We start from the raw sequence: 21964 nt of genomic DNA, 5'->3' as shown, positions 1-21964 counted from the left end.
CTACTGATGAGAATGTAAAATGGCACAGCCACCATGGAACTGTAGCCACTGGCAGTTCCTCAAAAGGTTAACGATAAAATTAACCATATGAGCTAGCAATTCCACTCCTAGTATATACGCAAGAGAAAGGAAAATATATATCCACATGAAAATTTGTACACAATGTTTATAAGTGGAAACAACTCTGGGAATGCAAGCTAGTGCAGCCACTCTAGAAAACAGTACGGAGGTTCCTCAAAAAACTAAAAATAGAACTACCCTGCAACCCGGCAGTTGCACTACTAGGCATTTATCCATGGGATACAGGTGTGCTATTTTGAAGGGACACATGCACCCCCATGTTTATAGCAGCACTATCAACAATAGCCAAAGTGTGGAAAGAGCCCAAATGTCCATCGATGGATGAATGGATAAAGAAGATGTGGTGTGTGTGTGTGTGTGTGTGTGTGTGTGTGTGTGTGTATAAAGGAGTATTACTCGGTAATCAAAAAGAATGAAATCTTGCCATTTGCAACTATGTGGATGGAACTGGAGGGTATTATGCTAAGCAAAATTAGTCAGAGAAAAACAAATATCATATAACTTCACTCATATGAGGACTTTAAGATACAAAACAGATGAACATAAGGGAAGGGAAACAAAAATAATATAAAAACAGGGAGGGGGACAAAACAGCAGAGACTCATAATTATGGAGAACAAACTGAGGGTTGCTGGAGGGGTGGTGGGAGGGGGGATGGGCTAAATGGGTAAGGGGCACTAAGGAATCTACCCCTGAAATCATTGTTTCACTATATGATAACTAATGTGGATGTAAATTTAAAAAAATAAAAAATAAAACAAGTTAAAAAGTGGAAACAATGCATGTTGGATTTCTATATATCACTCAACTGATGAATGGATAATGTGTTGCATATCCACAGAACGGACTATTATTTGGCAATAAAAAGTAATGAAGTACTGATCATGGCACACTCTCAACATGGATGAAGCTTCGGGGCGCCTGGTTGGCTCAGTCGGTTAAGCAGCCGACTTCAGCTCAGGTCATGATCTCGCGGTCCGTGAGTTTGAGCCCCGCATCGGGCTCTGTGCTGACAGCTCAGAGCCTGGAGCCTGTTTCAGATTCTGTGTCTCCCTCTCTCTGACCCTCCCCCGTTCGTGCTCTGTCTCTCTCTGTCTCAAAAATAAATAAACGTTAAAAAAAAAAAATTAAAAAAAAAACATGGATGAAGCTTAAAAGCATTGTGTTCAGTAGAAGAAGCTGCTCACAAAGAACCACATGTTACATGATTTCATTTATGGGAAATGTCCAGAGTAGATAAATCTATAGAGACAGAAAGTTACCAGGACTGATGGATTTGGGGTTGGGGCAGGGGAAGGGTGAGAAATGACTGCTAGTGGCTATAGAACTGCTCTGGGAGATGATGAAAATGTTCTGAAGTTGCTTGTGGTGATGGCCGTAGAACTCCGTAAATAAACAAAAAGGTTTTGAATTGTACACTTTAAATAAGTGAATTGTAAGGTATATGAATTACATTTCAGTAGAGTTACAAAAAAAAATAAAAAATGTTCAACCTCTTCAACATCAGATAGATGCAAATTAAACCACAAGGATATATTATTTTATTCAAAACAAGTGGGGAAAATGTAAGTTTTGGAAAGTGTCAAGTGTTAGCATGGTCACAGAACAGTGAGAATTGTCATCTGCTACTTATGGGAGTGCAAATCAGAAGCGCCACTTCAGAAAACACTTTGGCAATAACATGTACGTACCCTATGACCTAGCAAAGCCGCTCTTTTCACACAAACACCAGGAGACATGTGCTATTATGTTTATAGCAGCTTCTGTTGTGAGAACAAAAGACTGGTGCGGCCCAAATGTGCTACTGTAGGGTGGATTCAACTGACCAGGACAGGGCAGGCAGTTTATCAATTGCCCCATGGGAACCGGCAATTGCCCCATGGGAACCAGTAGAGGAGAGGACATTCTATACAAGGAAATTGGGTGCTACTAGGAAGGGGAAATGGCCAAAAACCACAACCAACATCACAAAACAAATACTATCTACATGCCAGGGTTGTTTGTTTTTTTCCAGTTGGTTCAGAACCCCCAAGGAATGTGGGTGTGATTATATACCTCCCTCACACAACTGGAGAGCAACGCACCTTATTATTAGCCCAGCATGAATGTGGAATCCTAGAAGGAAATGATATGAGGGTTGAGAAAACAGGCGCTTGGCAACTAAATGTTTTCCCAGGTGCAAGATGGGACTCTGGGTGATGGACACTATTCCTAGCTATGCATAGAGGAAAAGTAACAGTAAGCAGAAGGCAAATCACTCTCCATTTGTCCCCTGGCTATATCCCCCCACCCCAGAGAACCAGGAACAGGGACTGAGGAAGCCAGTGGACCCTCCATTCCTTACTGGGTTCAAAACCTGCATTATCCAAGGCACCTGGGTGACTCAGTCGGTTGAAAGTCCGACTTGGGCTCAGATCATGATCTCACGGTTTGTGAGTTTGAACCCCACATGGGGCTCACACTTGGGGTCCTTTGTCTTCTCTCTCTGCCCCTCCCCAGCTCATGTGCTCTCTCCCCAAAATAAATAAAACATTAAAAAAAAACTGCATTATCCACATTACCCATTCCTTCACTCTCTCTACCCAGGGAGAAAACCAAACCTATCCTTGTTTTCATTCCTGCCCCCTCAGGCACAGAGGCAGATACTCTCTTGTTGCTGGGAAAAGTACTTCCTTCTTTCATCTGAAATGGGTTCCCAGCTTCTCTTGCCACTAATCATTTATTTTCTAAGTGTGACATTTTCCCATACTTGTCCTTTCTATTAATAAATCATCAGTTGTCATACCATCTTCCCAGGTGACACTGATGTCATTGATTTGCTCCCTCACCACTGCTTCTCTTCTGGCCACAGATTATTAAAAGCATCACAAGAGTCCCTCCGAAGGCTCCCTCCCCCCTACCTCCGCCAGCTGTAAACAAATCTCAGTGTCAGCTGAAGGATTTCATGTCCTGAACTGCAAACTGGGATCAACTGCCAACACCATTTACCTAAGGTGGTAAAATCTGTGAATTATGTTTTTTAGACAGGATTTTTCTCTCTAGAAAAAGGCAGCAGGGCATCTTATAGGTCACAGAAGGAAGGAGTTTTAAGTGCGTCTGCAAGAACATATACATGTATATATACATTCTTGTGTGTATAGATATATAAAAAATATATAGAAATATGATATATAAATAATGTAGTAATGTTCCAGCAATTCAAGTGGATTTTACCTTTTGAAAGTTTAACTATTTTCCTGATGAATATGATCAGTTTTATATGTAATGCTTACTTATTTTCACCTAATACCTTATAACTGAAGAGTGAAAAGGCCTTTTCAATTTAAAGTTTCTTTGGTGACTGTTCACATCATTATTTAATAGCCTTAACCATTCATAGCACACATTATTGTCTCCAGGAGGTTCTTGAAAAATCATTTTACTATAAAGTATCTTATATTTACTTTAACTATTATTATTATATGGTTCTTGCCTTCAAGAAATATTTGAGGTGGCTTATAATAAAAAACAAAAATAATATAACTATAATAGTAGAAAACAAAAGCCATGCAAAAGAAAGGAATCAACTATGCTCATTAGCAAATAAAGCTATACTGATTGAGCATTAACCTGAGCTTCCTTAGCAGCCAAAGTAAAAGGGGAAACAGAAACCTTACCAACAATTTAAATTCAAAAACTGGGTTTGGTTTTGTTCTGCAATCAAATCTAAAAGGAGTTTATCAAATAGGAAATGTTCATTCATTCATTTGAAAATTATTTGTTTAATACTTACAAAGAAACAAATCCTGTATAACATACTGGGAATACAACATTAAACATTTCAAAAATGGTCTCTGCCCTCACAGAGTTTAGAATCTGTTGTGAGATACAGACAATAAACAACAAATCAAACAAATAAATATATAAATCACAGTTAAAGACACGTACAGAGACTAGGAAAATAACCAAATTTCAGGAAGGACTCCCTGAGGGGGTGACATTTAAAAAACAAAAAGAGATAAAATGTCATGTCTGCCTACAGATGTTTCAGGGAAGTTTAGAGTCCTGAAGTAATCCTACAAAAAAGTTGATTTTTGAGGTGCAGAAACTCAAAAATATTTGTCAGATATCCTGCTTAGCAATGTTACAGAGGGGAAATTGGAATACAGGCAGCAGATTTCTAATAAATGTACCTAAGAGTGAGGCCCTGGGGAAAGTGTCAAGCAAGACTTTTTTTTAAATTTTCTTTTGTTTAATTATTTATTTTTGAGAGAGAGAATGTGAGCAGGGGCCATGCAGACAGGACAGAGGATCCGAAGCAGGCTCTGTGCTGACAGAAGAGAGCCCAGTGTGGGGCTCGAACCTACAGACTGTGAGATCATGACCTGAGCCAAAGTCAGAACTTAACTGACTGAGCCACCCAGGTGCCCCCATCAAGCAAGACTTTTAATGTGAGGGTGGAAGAGGTAGCAGAATCTGCCTTCAAGAGTCCTTAAGGATGCATGCTTACCTACTTGGGCTTATGGGATCCTGCCTAAATGCAAAGGTTTAAGAATGGCCTTATCTTGGGGCATCTGGGTGGCTCATTCAGTAATCATCTGACTCTTGATTTCGACTCAGGTCCTGATCTCACAGTTTGTGAGATGGAGCCCCATGTTAGTCAGCATGGAGCCTGCTTGGGATTCTGTCTCCCAGCCCCACTCTCTGCCCCTCCCCCACTCGTGCTTGCTCTCTCAAAATAAATAAATAAACTTTTTTTAAAAGAATGGCCTTATTTTGGTAATCTGTAGCCATGTAATTGCTTTCTCTTCCATATCTCCTATTTAAGTAAAAGAAAGACAGGTAAGAAATGTTGTTTATGATAGAAACGTTATCGTATTTAAGGTTGAATGATTTAGAAACTGAAAAAAACAGGAGGAAGTTATATGAAATTTCTTTGTTCTTTTTTAGTCTGCTGAGAATGCAAGGAGAGAGGGGAGAAGGAGGAAGAAACGGCGAGAGAGACGAAGTGAGCATGAGTGCAAGAGAAAACCTCTGCTTTGAAAGGAATATGATGTTGAAAAAAGCTGACAGGCAGAAAACAAGTCAAAGTGTTGCTGCTATGGTTACTGGACCGTCTGTGTTCTTGCCTACCAGACACCAAAGTGTGATATAACCTGGTAGCCAGCTAAATATTAAAATGGACCCAACAGGGGGCGCCTGGGTGGCTCAGTCGGTTAAGCGTCCGACTTCAGCCCGGGTCACGATCTCGTGGTCCGTGAGTTCGAGCCCTGCGTCGGGCTCTGGGCTGATGGCTCGGAGCCTAGAGCCTGCTTCCGATTCTGTGTCTCCCTCTCTCTCTGCCCCTCCCCCGTTCATGCTCTGTCTCTCTCTGTCTCAAAAATAAATAAACGTTAAAAAAAAAAAAAATTTAAATGGACCCAACAGGGACACCAGTTACTTTTGTCATTTTTTAAGAGAGTGATTCTAAATCAAACTGCAGCACCACACAACTGTTCTTACCTCTCCTTCCACATGAAGCCCTCTAGGATGCCAGTACAATCCCCCTTGCGGGTATTAAGAAATATCGGAAGTACTGCAATGGCCCTGATTTTCAATCCTTGAGAGGCCATTGTTTCTATTAAACTTACAATTAGGCAATGGCTCAGCAGTTGAGACATTTATGTTTTCAATTGCAATTGATTTACAAAGAAACCAAAGGTAGACTCAAACACAAGAACTATCCTCTACAAGGAAATGAGACTCTCCATTGACCAAAGAGCCAATATTCCTCCAATGTGGCACAATGCAAAGAGTATACTCTCCCCAGCAAAGAAATGAATATTCTAAATCCATCCCTCACTAGAATTAGAGCTTTCTTGTGCAAGTTCAAGGGAACTGTGGCGAGAATTGTACTGCAGAAAAACCAGCCCTGAGCCACCCCACCTACCCATGGCCCACAGAATGATTTATGAGAAATGCCAGCCACAAATAAGCCACTTTTAACCAAGACAAGCTGAAATTAAGCAGGTTTTGGATTTTGCCAATTTCATCCCCAAATTGCGTTCCTTTCCAACTTCTTTATTTAAGTAAAAGACAGACAAGTAAAAAATGCAGTTTTATGATGGAAACATTGTAATTCAGACTCATATTTAAGGTTTGAATAATTCAAAGACTGAAAAATCTCTAAAGAAGGCCAATCACTCCTGTGTATTTCTAGCCCTTAGTTCTTCCCCATAGATATCTTGCAGATACCTCAAAATTCACACGTCCAAAGGTTAACTCAACTTTCCCACTTCCTATCACTTGTTCTATTTCCCTATCCCAGTGAATATCCAAGCTAGAAAGTTCAAAGCTATTTTCAACTTTCCCACCTCCAACTATGTTAGCCATGGGGCTTAGATGAATTAGTTCACTTATTGTGTCTGAGCCTGGGTTTTCCTCAGTTGCCAAATAGGTTCCTCTCTTCTCAAGTTAGCGATGAAAGTTAAATGAGAAAGTATGTGGAGAATGCTCAGAACAGTGCCTGGCATAGTAAATGTTCAGGAAATGGTGGTGGTTCCATAATTATCCCTCACCGGATGACTTGAGGACTCCTAATCCATCTACCTGAGGATGGGAACTTCCCACTTTTTCCGTGCTTACTTTCTGCTCTCTTCAGGACCCCCACAGTGCACCACATATAATCATTTGTCTGTTGCAGTTTTCCTGTCCATGTGTCATCATTGCATGTTGGGTGTGTGGGAAGCACAAACTTACCTTTTGTTCACAAGTTTCCAGATGGAGAAAAGCACATCTGAGCAGCTGTACACAAGGGCATAGGGAAGTCATCCTTCTGCATTTGAATCTGAGACATTTGAGATGACTGAATCCCAAACTTGAAACAGGTGCCATAATGGGAGGATCCAGGGGGTGGTGGTGATCAGTATCCTTTGCATGCAGAAGGAATGTGCATTTAGTTACATGGGGCATAGTAATGGTTTGCAAAAATGGCTTGCGTCAGTATCTCCCATCCCACAAGCTTTTCACAATGTGGCTCTTCCACTTCTCTCCTGAAGAGGTGGAGCCTATTTTCTCTTCTCTTGGATCTGGGCTGGCTTTGTGACTTGTTTTGACCGGTAAAGTGTGGCAAAAGTAACACAGGTCTTACAGCTTTTGTTTAAAAGGTTTTCTAGTTCTCTCTTCACACTCTTCGAATGTTCCCCTGAGAAGTCTGCTTTGAGACCAGCACACTGTAAGAAAGCTCAAAGTGGCTCTATGGAGAGCCTACATGTGGTAAGATCAAGGTGCTGTGGCCCACAGCCCCCAGCTTAGCCCACCCCCAGCCAATCTGCCGCATGGGTGCATTTCCACATGAATGATGCCAGGACAGGTCAGCAGAACAGTCAATCAGGCAACCCACAGAGTTGTGAGAAATAAATAAATTGTTGAACTACTAATCATATGAATGAATAACTTCGTAATCTCGTTCCAGTCTTCCATTACAGTTTAATTTCCTACTCTCTGCCCTTGAAGTTGCGTGAAGAATTCTTCAGACAAATATTAAGATCACAGCTTCACAAACCACCTTGAATTCTTGATGTTGTGGTAAAGCTATAATATTCACAGTCAATTTTAAAATGTGGGAAATTAGTTTAATGAGTACCCCAGTTCAAGTGTTAAGTGCCAATATGAAATGTGTGGCACAGAAATTCAAGCAGGTGGACAAGCGTTATTACCCATTGATGGCTGTTGCAGCATTCAACACGTGAGAGTCAAAACGCAAGTTTTGTGAAGAGAACTTGGAACATGTGTGGTTATGATAGTCAGTCTGTTTAAACACATTCAAAAGAGAAATCATTCCAGCAGAATAAATCAGAAAATGAAAACAGTGTCTGTAAGCATGATGCTAGGGTTGGTCACTAGGAGGCAAATTTCAACTGGAAATAGAATCGTGGTGGACAATTTTTACCTCAGTTAGTTCTCTTGGACATAAGATTACCGTCTTAATCATATGAATCCCCAGTGGAAGAATCCAGAGGCTACTAATTTAAAATAACCAATAATGTAATGAAATTTTAGAGTGCTGTTAGATTCGTCATCCAAATTGGAAAACTGATGCCGAAGGCTGGAAAGGGCCTTTCCAGGGGTCAGAAGTGGTCAGGGAGAGCGGCGGCTGCAGGAAACTCACATACCACCTGGTGTCCTTCTGATCCCAGTTGGGGATTGTGAGGCGTCTTTCGGAGGAGTCTGCCCTGCTTACATCTCCGGATGTGCTTGAAGCCTTGGGACAATCCTTACACAAAATGTTTAGGTTTTAGGTGGTGGGGTGTGTATTTTGTTTTTCCTAACTCCTCCTAGTCATATACACATCTAGAGCTACCTTTGTATTCACAGGGCCCCGAAAACTTTTTTCCATGTTGGGCATTAGATACCCTTGCTGGAAGAGTTCAGACGTTTTTGCTCTCACAATTCTGGTTACATTGCATTTTCCCTACCATGCTGAGCACTGCTGCATGGCGATGACTGGAATTGTCACCGGTGCATCACAAAAACAGTCTGACCCTTAGTGCCTGGCTGGTTGGCAGACCCTTTAAAATTCTTTGTCCCCCCTTTTTTTCTTTTTTAGAGAGAGAGACAGAGTGCGATCAGGGGAGAGGGGGCAGAGTGAGAGAGAGAGAATCTTAAGCAGGCTCCACTCTCAGCATGGAGCGTGACATGGGGCTTGATCCCACGACCCTGGGATCATGACCTGAGCTGAAATCAAGGGTTGGACTTTAACCCACTAAGCCACCCAGGTGCCCCATTTTTCTTTTAATTCTTCTTTCTTTCTTTCTTTCTTTCTTTCTTTCTTTCTTTCTTTCTTTTTACAGAATTTTAGAAACCATTTGCTTTCTGGTTAAATTGTCACAGTTTATTATGGCAAGGAAATCACATTTTTGGCTTTTTAGATATCAGAAATCTATATACCTCCTTCTTTTTACTAAATACTGTATTTTTTGTCATTTAAACTCAGGACAATTTCCTTATTCAGTTGAGTTTATATAAATTAACAATTTTTATCATTTTTCACATGTTATTTATTTTTTGAGAGAGAGAGAGCGTGGGGGGGGGGGGGTGCAGAGAGCAAGGGAGACACAGAATCCAAAGCAGGCTCCAGGCTCTGTGAGCTGTCAGCACAGAGCCCGATGTGGGGCTCGAACTCACAGACTGTGAGATCATGATCTGAGCTGAAGTCGGACACTTAATCAACTTAGCCACCCAGGCGCCCCCTACAAGTTTTATCATTTATTCACACAATAAAATCTGGATGGAAAGTTCTGCCAGTAGTACACATTGTATGAGTAATGCTGCTGTCACCTACCACCACACTTTTTTTTTTAAGAAAACTATTTTGGTTTTGGATGTTCATTATTTTCAAAATTAAACTTTGGGCTCCAGTACTGAGATAGACATAAATATTTTTTTCCTAGTTGTTTAAAAGGAAAACACACTTTGCTTCTTTATTGGACTAGAGAGAGATAAACACCCCCTCTACAGTGTATATTTAGAATTTTTCAGACCTTTAAAAAGGACTTCACTGCTGACTTTACTACCAGAACTCCATCCACCGTTTCCCCCCAGGACTCTTTTTATAAGAATGTAAATAACCTTGTTTCACAACACACCTTTCTGCACATAGGTCTTGATTGCTCCCAGCCTCATTGTGATCTCTGTAGATGATGTTCGGTTCAGCTTGTCTTAAAGCTTTCTGCAGCCTGGAGCTTCCTCTGCCCCGCCCCAACTCAGGCTGATTCCCTGTAGCTTCTGAATCACAGCAGGGGAACTGTAACCTTGCAAGAGAGCATGCATAACTGAGAAAGCCTGCAGTCTGGTGGACCTATCCAGAGATGGAGCGCAGAGTACTGGAGTATTAGGGTCAGAATGCACAGCTGGACAAATAGCACATGCTGGGATCCCAATGCACACAGCAGAAGGCAGAGTTCCTGGCTCTACTTATCTCTTTTTCTCTTATTCCTCATCATTTCCCTCCCTTGTTTTTTTGAAAACTTTTTTTAATGTTTACTTATTTTTGAAAGAGAAAGAGAGACAGAGCACCAGCGGGGGAGGGGCAGAGAGCGAGGGAGACACAGAATCCGAAGAAAACTCCAGGCTTCAAGCAGTCAGCACAGAGCCCAACGTGGGGCTCGAACTCACGAACCATGAGATCATGACCTGAGCTGACGTCAGATGTTCAATCGAGGGAGCCACCCAAGCGCCCCTCCCTCCCTCCCTTCTTTAAACCCACAGTCCTGTTGAGTACTTACCCCCCAAGACCTGGCTATTCCAGCCTTTCTTCAATTCTCCCCTCAGAGCCTGGAGGTGCTCCTCTCCTGCCTGATCCTAAACCTACTACAGCTGTACCAGCACAGAGGCACCGCAAACATGGGTGATTCATCAATCACAAGAAAAGTAACGAGAGACTGGAAAAGGCTCCCTATGGCCTCCTAAGAGGACAGTTTCCAACATCATCTGAATCAAGGTGTACCAGACTCATACCTTCAATATGTCTTGCTCTTCTAGTCTCTAGACTATCATCTGATTATTCCTGTATGAGAGACTTATTCTCCCCAGTCTAGATTCAGTGTTAGCTTCCTATAGGCCAGAAACACGTTTAACGCGTTTTGTTGCCCAAAGGTCTTGGCACATGGTAACTGTTTAAGAAGTTCTGACCTAATAGGATCCAGAGCCTCCTCCAAAAAATTATAATTCAAACCAAGGGCACTAACATAGTAACATGGGGCACTACGACAATGGTTTTATAAAGATTCTGACAGTGTCTTGCATAACCGAGCATATTCAGTGGGAAAATTCTGTCTACAACCTACAGAATCTCTCATCCAGCCCCAAATTCAGCCTAGGAATCTGGCTTCCTATCTCAGCTATAGGAGCTGAGATCACCTATATCAGAGCCACCTGGAGTGCTTGCTGAAATTACAGATATCCTACCCACACCCCCACTCTCCTCAGCATTAATTTTGATTCATCAGATATGGATACAATTGGGAAATATGCATTTATTTTAAGTTGCCTAGGTGATTGTCTGATGCCTGGCAAGGTTTTGTTACACTACTCCCAGAGAATGCTGAAATGCAGAGCCCTGTGCTAAGACACTAATCTTCTACACCCTGCACAATTGCTGGGGAGATTGAGGGTGCAGCATTCCATGGTCCTAACACTCTGCTTCCTATCGGGGCTGGAACAGGGAGGGGTGGAGATTCAAGTTGATCATTTACACTAAACATACATTCAGTGTTGGTGTGAGAGGTGGCTTCTTATTGGCAACCAATGGGATTTTCCCTTGTGTGATAAGCTCCTTTGCAATTCAGGACTTTGTAAATTGGGATATATATTTGAGTCTGGTGTGCTGATAGTAATGAGGTAGCACTGGCTGCCAAATGTAAGTTCTATAGGAGGAAAATGTATGTAAAGGGCAGAAAGTTTGCATTATTTGAAGAATCTCTATTTGCCTACCAAGGACATTGCTTATACATACCCAGACAAGTTTGACTAGTTGGGAAGGAATGGCCATACCCGATACTGGCTTTGCTTCAAGAATGTGCCCTGCCTTTCCAGGTTCAGGGTTCCACCTGCAACAGTCCTGCCTCCCATCACTGACAGACAGCTTTTCCAATAGAGGAGTCTCTTTCATTCCTCATTGCTTCCCAGCCCTCCAGCATGGTTAAGTCAACAGAGCCATCTGAATTGGCACAATCCTTTTTTCTATGGCGATTATTAAAAATTTGTTCACACACGGTTGATCCAATAGCCATATTGATCCAAGCAGTCACCTAACTATATTTCCATTAGTTTTCAGGATTCCAAAACATTGAATCAGTGATGTTTCAGCCTGTCTGCCTTTATAATAAAGTCAGTCTTATTTTCCACTAAGGCAGCAAATATGCCTGTGGACACAAAGTTAGAAGAGATTGGCTAGACTATTCTCATCCATTTATCCAAACAAAGAAGGCAAGCTATTCAAATCTCATTTCTCATGTATCCCAGTAGATGGAATTATTATTACATTTATGTACGTGGAAGGCACATCTTCAGTGTCAGATTGGAGAATTTTAGAAATGTCATTATGCCACCTGTTGCAGGTTGAGAGATATGCTGCCTGAGATAATGTCTGCCTTCCCATACATTGACTTTACATTTGCTTGTTCAAAGATTACAAGACATTTTGCTGACATTCTTATTCTGGAGCAAAGGAAGGCACAATATTACCATTCTTTTTTTTTTTTTTAATGGTGTTGAAAGATTCCAAAGAAGCAAATTGGGAGAGTGAAATACAAATTAGAGGCTTCAAGTCCAAGATCGCTGTTAATTAGTTATATAACCTTGGATTGTCACTTAATTCATTGAGTTCACTTTTTCAGTCACGCATTTTTTCATTCAACATACATTTCTTAAATTATATGTAAATATTATATGTAAATTATATGTAAATATGCATTTATATGTAAATATGAAAGAGACTCACAAATAAAGTGCTTCAGGAGTTTATGCTTTCAGCTTAGAGAGACAGAGAAGATCTCATGACCTGGAAGCTAATGAAGAAGCTGAGCTCTGTATTGCCTTATGCATAGTAGAGGCACTCTTATCTTCATAAATTCCCCCACAGTTCACAAGCTGTGAACTTTATGAATATGGCCCTTTGTTAGAGAAACAGATGTTTTTCATAATTCTTATTAACTCTGTTGAAAGAAATCATCCAGTGAGGATCTAATCAAAAGGCTTGGACTTAATTTTATGCAAGACAAATCATTCTGAAAGTAACTCAGAATGATATTTTTTTAATGTGTATTTATTTTTGAGAGAGAGAGAGAGAGCGTGTGCGAGACAGTGGGGGACGGGAATAGAGGGGGGACAGAGGATCTGAAGCAGGCTCTGAACTGACAGCAGCAAGCCTGATGTGGGGCTTGAACTCATGAACCATGAGATCATGACCTGAGCCAAAGTTGGAGGCTCAACCAACTGAGCCACCCAGGTGTCCCCAGAATGCTATTTTTCGATCTTCTCATTTAAGATCAAGCTGTGACTAATGCTTCAGCTCTGATCCCTCCCCTCTGGCTTCAGGGCAGGTTGAAAATTTTTCTCATTAATTGTTGTCAGTCCCATGACTTAGATCTTATGTCTTGGGCACATGGCCTTCTCTACAAGGTCTGACATGTTCTGCCTTCTAACAAGAGGCCTGACAGTGTTCAGGAATTTCATAGACACCTGTCATATTTCCCAGTTCAAGAAAAGAGTGGTGCCTGGCACACGAGCAGACACTCAATAGAGGTGTATTGTATGAATGGGCAATGAGTGAATGGATGAATACAACACACTCTTCAAGCCCTGTCACACCTGTTTTCTTCACTCTTCAGGCCCCAGGCTTATCCTCTGCAGGACTAGGGGTAAGCTGCATGATTTCAGGCCCTGTCTTGCCTTCTACACAAAGTCTGACAGAAAAAGTCCTTGATCCGAGAGATGGGAGACCTGGTCATGAGAGGCACATAGTAAGCACTCAGATAAAAATTAAGTAACTGAATTGAGTCTGTTTACTAGTCTTTGATTTATAACTACGTGATGTGTGATTTTTTTTTTGCTAAAGTTTTAAACGTAGGTTTTCCCATATGAAAATAAAGGAGCTAGGGGAGTCTGGGTGACTCAGTCGGTTGTGCATCAGACTTTGGCTCAATTCATGATCTCATGGTTCATGGGTCAAGCCCTGTGTCAAGCTCTGTGCTGACAGCTCAGAGCCTGGAGCCTGCTTCAGATACTGTGTCTCCCTCTCTTTCTCTGTCCCTTTCCCACTTGTGCACACCCTCTCTCTCTCTCTGAAAAGCAAATAAACATTAAAAAAATTTAAAAAAAGATAAAGGAGTTAGACTAAGTCACCTTGACTATCCTTTTCAGCTCTAAGAATCTACGATTTTATAATTTTATATCCTTGCTTTACCCACAGCTTGGATCCATAGCCTAATCCTCTTGTATGGAGCCTGAGAGCCTCTGAACTGATCCTTGAAAGCATGCTAGGTAACCCCTCTAAGTATCACTGTCCTCTGTAAAGTATCTGTAAAGGTGAACAACAATCCTAGGACTATTTTGTGGCTTAAATAAAATAAGAGATATGAGATGCCTGGAAATATTCCTGACACATAGAAGGTGCCCAACAAATGGTAGTTGTTGCCGTTTTGTTATCAAATAACAGCTTTTTTTCCTATTCTTTTAGCTAATAGAGCTTTGCTAAATCAATTGGCCTTAAATTAACTACAGTATATAATTCAAGTCTCTAGTTTTAAAATATTCAGTCATGGATTTGAGTGTTGGGCAAATTCAGACTTTAATAATAGCTGAGCCAGTTACTAGTTGCATAACCTCAGATTAGTCACTCAACCACTCAGAACCTTGGTCTCCTCATCTGTAAAATATGAATCATTTTGCCGCTTTTGCTGATTTTCTGGGAGGATTGTTTGTAAAGAATCTGGCATGAGCATGGCCCCCAAAATATCGGCTATCAGCAAGTCCATGATGTTAAGCAAGGCTGGGCTCTGGATTTTTTATAACTTCACCATCCATGGAAGAGAACAGGTATGTGCAGTCGATTACAAGTCCCATTCTCCCAGGTGCAGCCTATGGTTCCTGCCAGCATTCCCCATGATTGTTTTGTTCCCCTAACCCCACTTTATCTAGGAACTTCCAGATTATCAAGGACCTGATAATAAGTGAGAGAAAAAAATGTAACTGGTTTCAACAATAAGGATAGTTCTGCAACCTACTCTCTGTTTCAGTGCTGCTCAAGCACAAGCTGGGAATATCTAAGTAATCCAAACCACTGAATAATACAAAAATAATTTTGATTTGACTTTGAAATGAAGCTTGGGATGTTGCGGCAACAAACGTCCTCTCTAATTAAGTTCTACCTAGGATAAAATCAATTCCCATTTCCTGAGCTCACATCAGCTGAAAGCAGGAAGAGGAGCTCAGAAACCTGCATGGTTCCAGAGAAGCCCAACTTGCTCAATGTTCAATATTTGCTGTAGAAATCCTCTAGCAATCCACAAAACCCATAGAACCAAAAATTGCCTACTCATCAAGCTGGGAATGTGAGTGGATTCTATGAATTCAGTAGACATGAGCCAGTTCCACTCTCATGCATCTGTGTCCTTCCCAGCCATCTAAGGGCCTGGGGGCTGCCCATGAGGACATCCGACTGTTGACCCTACTGTCAGTGGCTTTGTCCAGGGGACCTCAGGCTGAGGAAAGACAGTCTTACTGAAATTTTCATTGCCTGAGTCTTTTTTTTTATTTCTAATTTTTTTTAAGGTTTATTTATTTATTTGAGAGAGAGAGAAAGAGTGTGAGTAGGGGAGGTGCAGAGAGAGAGGGAGGCACAGAATCTGAAGCAGTCTCCAGGCTCATAGCTGTCAGTACAGAGCCTGATGCAGGGCTCGAACTCACCAACTGTGAGATCATGACATGAGCCAAAGTCGGATGCCTAACCAACTGAGACACCCAGGCACCCCTATTACCTGAGTCTTATTGGGACTTTCATGACCTGAGGGGCAGGTGTGGAGATCCCTCTGGGGGACTCTGTGAACTCCAAAGACAAACAGCACTCTGTTTAGACCACAGCTAATAAAAAATCAACCAGCCTGTCTTTTTCAGAATCAGAAATGAAAATAATCTGCAACCTAGGGAATGAAAGGGTGATATTCACTTAAGTGAGTGAAATAAACTAATTTTTGAACATTTTTTTCCAGTTTATAGTATACCATATTATAATCTATGATTTCTGGAGACATTTTGGGAAAATAGTGTAGAGAAAGGGTTCTATTCTTTCTCAACACCTGATAACATTTGTACTTAGAGATAAGGCTCTCTGTAAATGTTGGAAACAGTAGATGAAATTTGGATCTCCTACCTGTCAGATAATTCACTGTTCAGAGGTAATAATAGATAGGACACTTCTCCATCTTTTGTGTTTTGCAAAAAAAAAAAAAAAAAAAAAAAAAGTCACATTCATCTGGAGCCAGTGAGATAGGCACCAAAAAGACTGCTTTTCTGCTTTTTGTTCTGCCTTTAGAAAGACACAGATATGAGGGCGGGCAGTTTATTTAACCACCCTAACCTGCAGTTTTCAGCTGCAATATTGAGAAGGCACTTACCAAATCCACAAGAGCTATTCACAAGACAAGGTACTGATACTCCATCTCTGACGGTTCCATCTTTGGTCTTCGTGGTTGTGTTGCCCATGCATTTGCATTTTTACCCATGTCTAGGCAATGCTGGGTGAACAGTGGGTACTGGGCAAACAAATGATGATGAAGAAACTGCACATTGATAATAATGTCCCTGGACACATGTGAAGTGTCTTATGGTTCACAAGGCAGCCCAAATACTTAATATGATTTGATACTTTCAGCAACTCTATGAAGTAGGTATTGTTATACCCCTCTTGTAGATAAGTAAATCCAGAGAACTAAAAGAGGAGGTCAAGGTGAAGGTGTCCAGCTCATTACCTGTCAAATGGCAGAAGCTCCATCCAAGTCTGGGTTGTTTCCAGGTTGACACAGAGCAGATTTTAGCCCCTGTCTTCACACTCTAAGTCCTGACTCTTTCCTTGATGACAAAGCATCATTTTTAAATAAGAAATTGAAAATATATCAGGGCTCCTTGGTGGCTCAGTCGGTTAAGTGCCTGACTTTGGCTCAGGTCATGATCTCACTGTTTGCGAATTCGAGCCCCATGTTGGGCTCTCTGCTGACAACTCAGAGCCTGGAGCCTGCTTCAGATTCTCTGTCTAACTCACTCTCTGTTCCTCCCCTGCTCGCATTCCTCTCTCTCTCTCAAAAATAAATAAACATTAAAAAAAATTTTTTTTAAAAATTGGAAGTGTATCATTTTCCTCATTTTGCCTTCTAACAGAAGCCACGTAATGTGTCTGGTTCCTCTAACTCTCTCACTAAGGTTAATGATAGAAAATACTAAAATGAAGAATATTTGTATTCAGGATCTCTAGACTTCCTTCTCAGTTCACTTATTGCTTTTTGCCCAGTCTTCACACTTCCCTGTTCTCTTGTGCTGCTTCAGCATCCTTTATTGCCCTCAGAGACATGTTGCTGTGGTTGTTCCAAGTTGGGGACAGTAGAGCCACATGGCCTGGGTGATGGCACTGACACTTACTCGCTACGTGACCACGGCAAGTTCCTCAACTGAGACTTCTCACTTTCAAGTGTGGATAGCACTCACTTCATAATGTGACTGCAATTAAGTAAGAGTTCCCATAAGGAACCTAGCACAGTGTGTGGCTGTTAGAAAATGCCCTGTAAGTCTTAGGTGCTACTGTGGTCACTCAGGAAAGCCATCTCATCAACTCTTCCTGAGTAAAGTGTGGTGTACTTTTTTGGGGAGTGTAGAGGGGGATCCTAAGCTCTTTTACCTCTTTGTTCAATGCTGTGGTCCTCAAACTTTGGGACTAACCAGAATCACCTGAGAAGCTGTCCATCTTCTTATGTGTCAGTAAGCCTGGGTAAGGCCAGGGCCACTGTCCCCAAACAGGCCTAAGAGGACCAGTGTTTAAAAACCACTAGTATAAAAGGCTCTAGAGGCAGAGACCATAGTTAGTGTCTAGTCACATGACTTGGGACCTGTCACTTAACTCTCCACACCACATCCAAAAACTAGGAATAGAAATCTGTCATGGGTTATTGAGAGAAAAAAATAAAAGGTTTATGAATGTATCACAGTGGGATCTACTCAGTTGAGTGGTATATATGAAAGGCAACTTGGCAAAGTTCTAATTAATCCTCTTTGCTTTGAAAAATGAAAAACAGACTTATGAGGCTAAATTAATAGGTGCTCAAAAAACACTCATTGAAAGCTGACCCAGACCTTAAACTTTAGAGCTGGGACTTGAACTTGTGTTCCCTGTGAATCAAACTCAGGACTTCAACAAAATTCCAGGCTTTCACACTTCACTATAGAGCTCACTCTCACATGTCACATTATTGGTGTGCAAACCTCTCACAAACTTTAGAAGAAATCATGATTAACACACATGCAGCCCTAGATTGGTCATGGTGGAATTTTATGCATCAGGAGGGAAACACTACATAATTGTCCTATGATCTGGGAGAAGGAAGTGCTGTATTAACTTCTCTTCCTCTTCCTTCTCTTTTCGGCTCTTCCTTCTTGTCCCTCGCATCCTTTGTCAGATACACAGTGTTCAACATGGAACTGCAGGCAAAGGAGAGGCTGACTCTGAAGGCTCCAGAGAGCTCCCCCACCCCTCACTGTGAAATTTTGAGCTACATACTGTGTTACTCCAGAAACCTGGCACCTGTCATTGCACTATCATGAATAATTTCTTGAACTGAAGAAACGGGATAACTGCCTTGTCAGCACAACCTGAAGTTGCTGGCTGTTGGCATGAGTAATTCTTCCTAAAAAAATACATTTTTTTTTCTGCTCATTTCCACCCTTAAAGTTTCAAAGAAAAGTTGGAACTAGTTTACACATCTTGAATTTTAGAGCCAGAATGAAGGGATATAAAGAGAAGAGCTTTCAATCTTTTCTGACCATGATCCATAGTAAGAAATATTTTTAGGGGCGCCTGGGTGGCGCAGTCGGTTAAGCGTCCGACTTCAGCCAGGTCATGATCTCGCGGTCCGTGAGTTCGAGCCCCGCGTCAGGCTCTGGGCTGATGGCTCGGAGCCTGGAGCCTGTTTCTGATTCTGTGTCTCCCTCTCTCTCTGCCCCTCCCCCGTTCATGCTCTGTCTCTCTCTGTCCCAAAAATAAATAAAAAACGTTGAAAAAAAAAATTTAAAAAAAAAATAAAAAAATAAAAAAAAAAAAAGAAATATTTTTACATATGACCCAGCACACACACACACACACACACACACACACACACACACACACACATTCTATCTAATATATATTCTATTTCATATTATTGTTTGTTATTTGTTCTATTTGATAGTTTAATGTTTGACTCACTAAATTAGTTTCTTGAGCCATTAATAAGTTTTGAATTGAAGTTTTAAAAACATTTCCATAGAGGGGAGCCTGGGTGGCTCAGTTGGTTGGGCGTCCAACTCTTGATTTCGGCTCAGCTCATGATCTCGCAGTTTGTGGGGTCGAGACCTGCGTCAGGCTCTGCACCGACAGTGTGGAGCCTGCTTGAGATTATGTCTCTCTTCCTCTCTCTGCCCCTCCCCTGCTCATGCTATCTCTCTCTCTCTCTCTCTCAACAAAATAAATAAACTAAAAAAACCTGACATAGAAATTATAGTTCTACTTTTCCATGTTACATCAGAAAATGCAAAAAACCAGAAAGATGAAGTGACTTGTCCAAGGTCATGTAGCAAATACTTATATAGAACAGCAAATTCCAAGGCAAGGAGGACTGAAATAGGATATAGTTGAGGTAGGCAGAGATGGGGGAGTGAAGGTAGTGAGGTCAGTAACTCCAAAACACGAAGCTCTCTGTGTGCTAATACACATACGCATGCTCACATGTACAAACTACAAGCTATGGAAGCCAGAGAACGATTCCAAATAGGCAGCTAACCAACAAAGTGTGTTTTCTTCATAAAGGATAAAATGGGAGTGGAGAACAGGGGAGAAGCAATCTCTCCTTTTCTCAATTCCATATTTACTCTCCTCCTTTGCAGCAACATCTTCCAACTCTTGCACACATTCCCATCTGATGCAAGCATCTCATCCTTGGATTTCCTGTCTTCCCAGGATATCCCTAATTCCAACCTTGCTGATCTAAAAGCCTATCTGAATGATCCCTCTAACATCAGGATTCACAGGTCTATGCTTCCTTGTCTCTGATGACCTCCATCCTACCTTCATCACTTGAAACAAGGCTACGCCTTAGACCATGCATACTTAAGGATGGCAAGTGCTGGAGACTATTTTCTGGTCTTATTCTGTGGACCTGCCCATAGTCATTCCCCTCTCTACCCACCAACTCCCAATTCCAGCAAGTACATGTTAAATGCTACTATGTGCTAGAGAATGAATGAAGAGTGGAAGATACCCAGTTGTTTACAACATAGTCCTTGTGCTCAAGAAGATCTTGCCAAGGTGTCAAACAGACAAATAAGAATTCAATCCAGATTGATATGTGCTACGTGTTGGTGGTGGCACTAATAGCAGTAGTAACAGTAGTATCTTTTTGGTGCTTTCTATAACCAGACACCATTCTAACTACTTTGCAGGGATGAACTCAGCCCTCTTGACAAGTAAAGATAATTTAGCCGATAGATGTTGGATCCAGGATTCACAGCTAGACATTCTGGCTCCAGAAGCCTTGCCAATAACCACCCCATACCATCAAGGATAAAGACAGACACATGCTGCTATGAAAGTCCCTTAGGGGGTGCCTAATAGAGAGTATTCGGGAGAAGGTTACTCCTGGCATGAGTTTTGGGAGGTAATTCAGATTTAGCCAATTGGAGATGGTGGGTTGATTCAGGTAGAAAAGAGCTGAGTTGGAGGCAAAAAATGGTAAAGAACATTATGGGTATGATTATAAAGAAAAATGGTAAAGAACATCATGGGTATGATAAAATGATTGAGCCTGGTTGGAATCTAGAATGCATATTTAAGGATGGCAAGAGATAAGGTGGGGAAGATAGGAATTTGTTCATCTTTTTCCCCGGACACAATATTCAGGGCTCAAAAATGTTGTAAAATGCCATGGCCTCCTTGAAACCCTTCTTTATCCCTTACAGCCAGAGATTCTCCTTTTTTTAAACCCAAATAGCATTTTGTTTGCTATTATTCTGACAGCATTTGCATTGGGCCTCATACGGCAACCACCCTTGTCTTACCCTCTGCTGCAGCTTAGGCATCCCTCCCTCAAGAACAAAGCTTTGTACATAGCTGATACACATTTATTCACTTACCCGACTAGTTCCAGGAAGGATTCAGGAGTGCTTATGAGTACATATTTGGCACATTGTGTAGAAAAGGCTCTGATTTAAACAGACTAACCCTGAATCAGGTCTTTTGGTGGAAACGAAGTATGCATTTTGTGGGTCATGGAGGTCAGTGGTCCCAGGAGAGGAAAAGGGTAATTTTAGGAAGCACTGGGACTATAACCCAGGAGAGACACCAGCCAGTACACAGGGAGGGCTGAAAGCCACTTTCTGATTTGGTGGGACTCTGGGAGTAGAAACAAAAAGAACCATAGATGTCGTAGACTCTGTGTCTAGAGTTCTTTCTTGTCTAGCAAGAAAGCACGATGCAGGATTAAAATGCAAGAGATGGCTAATGTCTGGGAGAGCACAAGAGTCCTGATTAAGGGTCCTTGCTCCATTTTCATTAGGATCAGAAGGCTTACAAGCATGGTGATGAACATGTACAAAGGGACAATGATATGAACATTAACTCATGGACATGAGGGAACATTAACTCATGGACGCGAGGGAAAGGAGGTCTTGAAGATATCTGGGGTTAGGGGTTTGGGTTAACACAAAACAAAACTCTGGCACCAGGAGGCCAGGTAGAAGGTTGTTTACAGCAGACATGAGGCACCACCTCTGTTTACCTAAACTGATCTTGGGGACCAGAAAGACAGAGCAAGTAACCTCAGGGTCAACAAAGTCACCTTTCATTTGTTAATCAGCTCAGCTCTGGACAACTTCAAGCCAGCAGTCTATAGCCCTATTTACCTGTTTACCTAATTTGGTCCTTCCTTCCTGTGAAAGCAGCTTTCTGCTATAGTACTAAATTGGGGGGCGTTTTCACCCTGAATACCTAATCTTGCTTACCTCATATACCTTTGTATTGGGGACTTTGCCCCCCCCCCCATTCTGGGGGCCTTTGCCAGCATCTCTATCCTAGGGCCTTTACCTCCCTTCTGTATCCTTATTTGCCTAATCTTGTTTACCCGAACTT

At 41.6% G+C, this 21964-nt stretch overlaps 2 protein-coding genes across 3 annotated transcripts in view; one reads left to right on the top strand and one right to left on the bottom strand.

The window, feature by feature from the left end:
- Positions 1-9806, bottom strand: part of LCA5 (lebercilin LCA5) — a 147983-nt gene extending 138177 nt beyond the window's left edge. The window contains exons 1-2 of one of the 2 annotated variants that reach the window (XM_053904704.1): positions 9687-9806; positions 6799-6969 (exon numbers count right to left, since the gene is read on the bottom strand). The gene's annotated coding sequence lies outside the window, so the exon portion shown is untranslated. The remainder of the gene's footprint in view (positions 1-6798; positions 6970-9686) is intronic. The other variant, XM_019442712.2, reaches the window with a different exon arrangement.
- Positions 1-21964, top strand: part of SH3BGRL2 (SH3 domain binding glutamate rich protein like 2) — a 156747-nt gene that overhangs the window by 59087 nt on the left and 75696 nt on the right. The gene's annotated exons all lie outside the window — the stretch shown is intronic.

This window comes from Panthera pardus, unplaced genomic scaffold (assembly GCF_024362965.1).
Source record: "Panthera pardus isolate Hobbes unplaced genomic scaffold, ASM2436296v1 HiC_scaffold_17, whole genome shotgun sequence".
NCBI classification, from domain to species: domain Eukaryota; kingdom Metazoa; phylum Chordata; class Mammalia; order Carnivora; family Felidae; genus Panthera; species Panthera pardus.
Note: the sequence above shows the minus strand (reverse complement) of the source record. Positions and strands in the feature narration are given on the sequence as shown.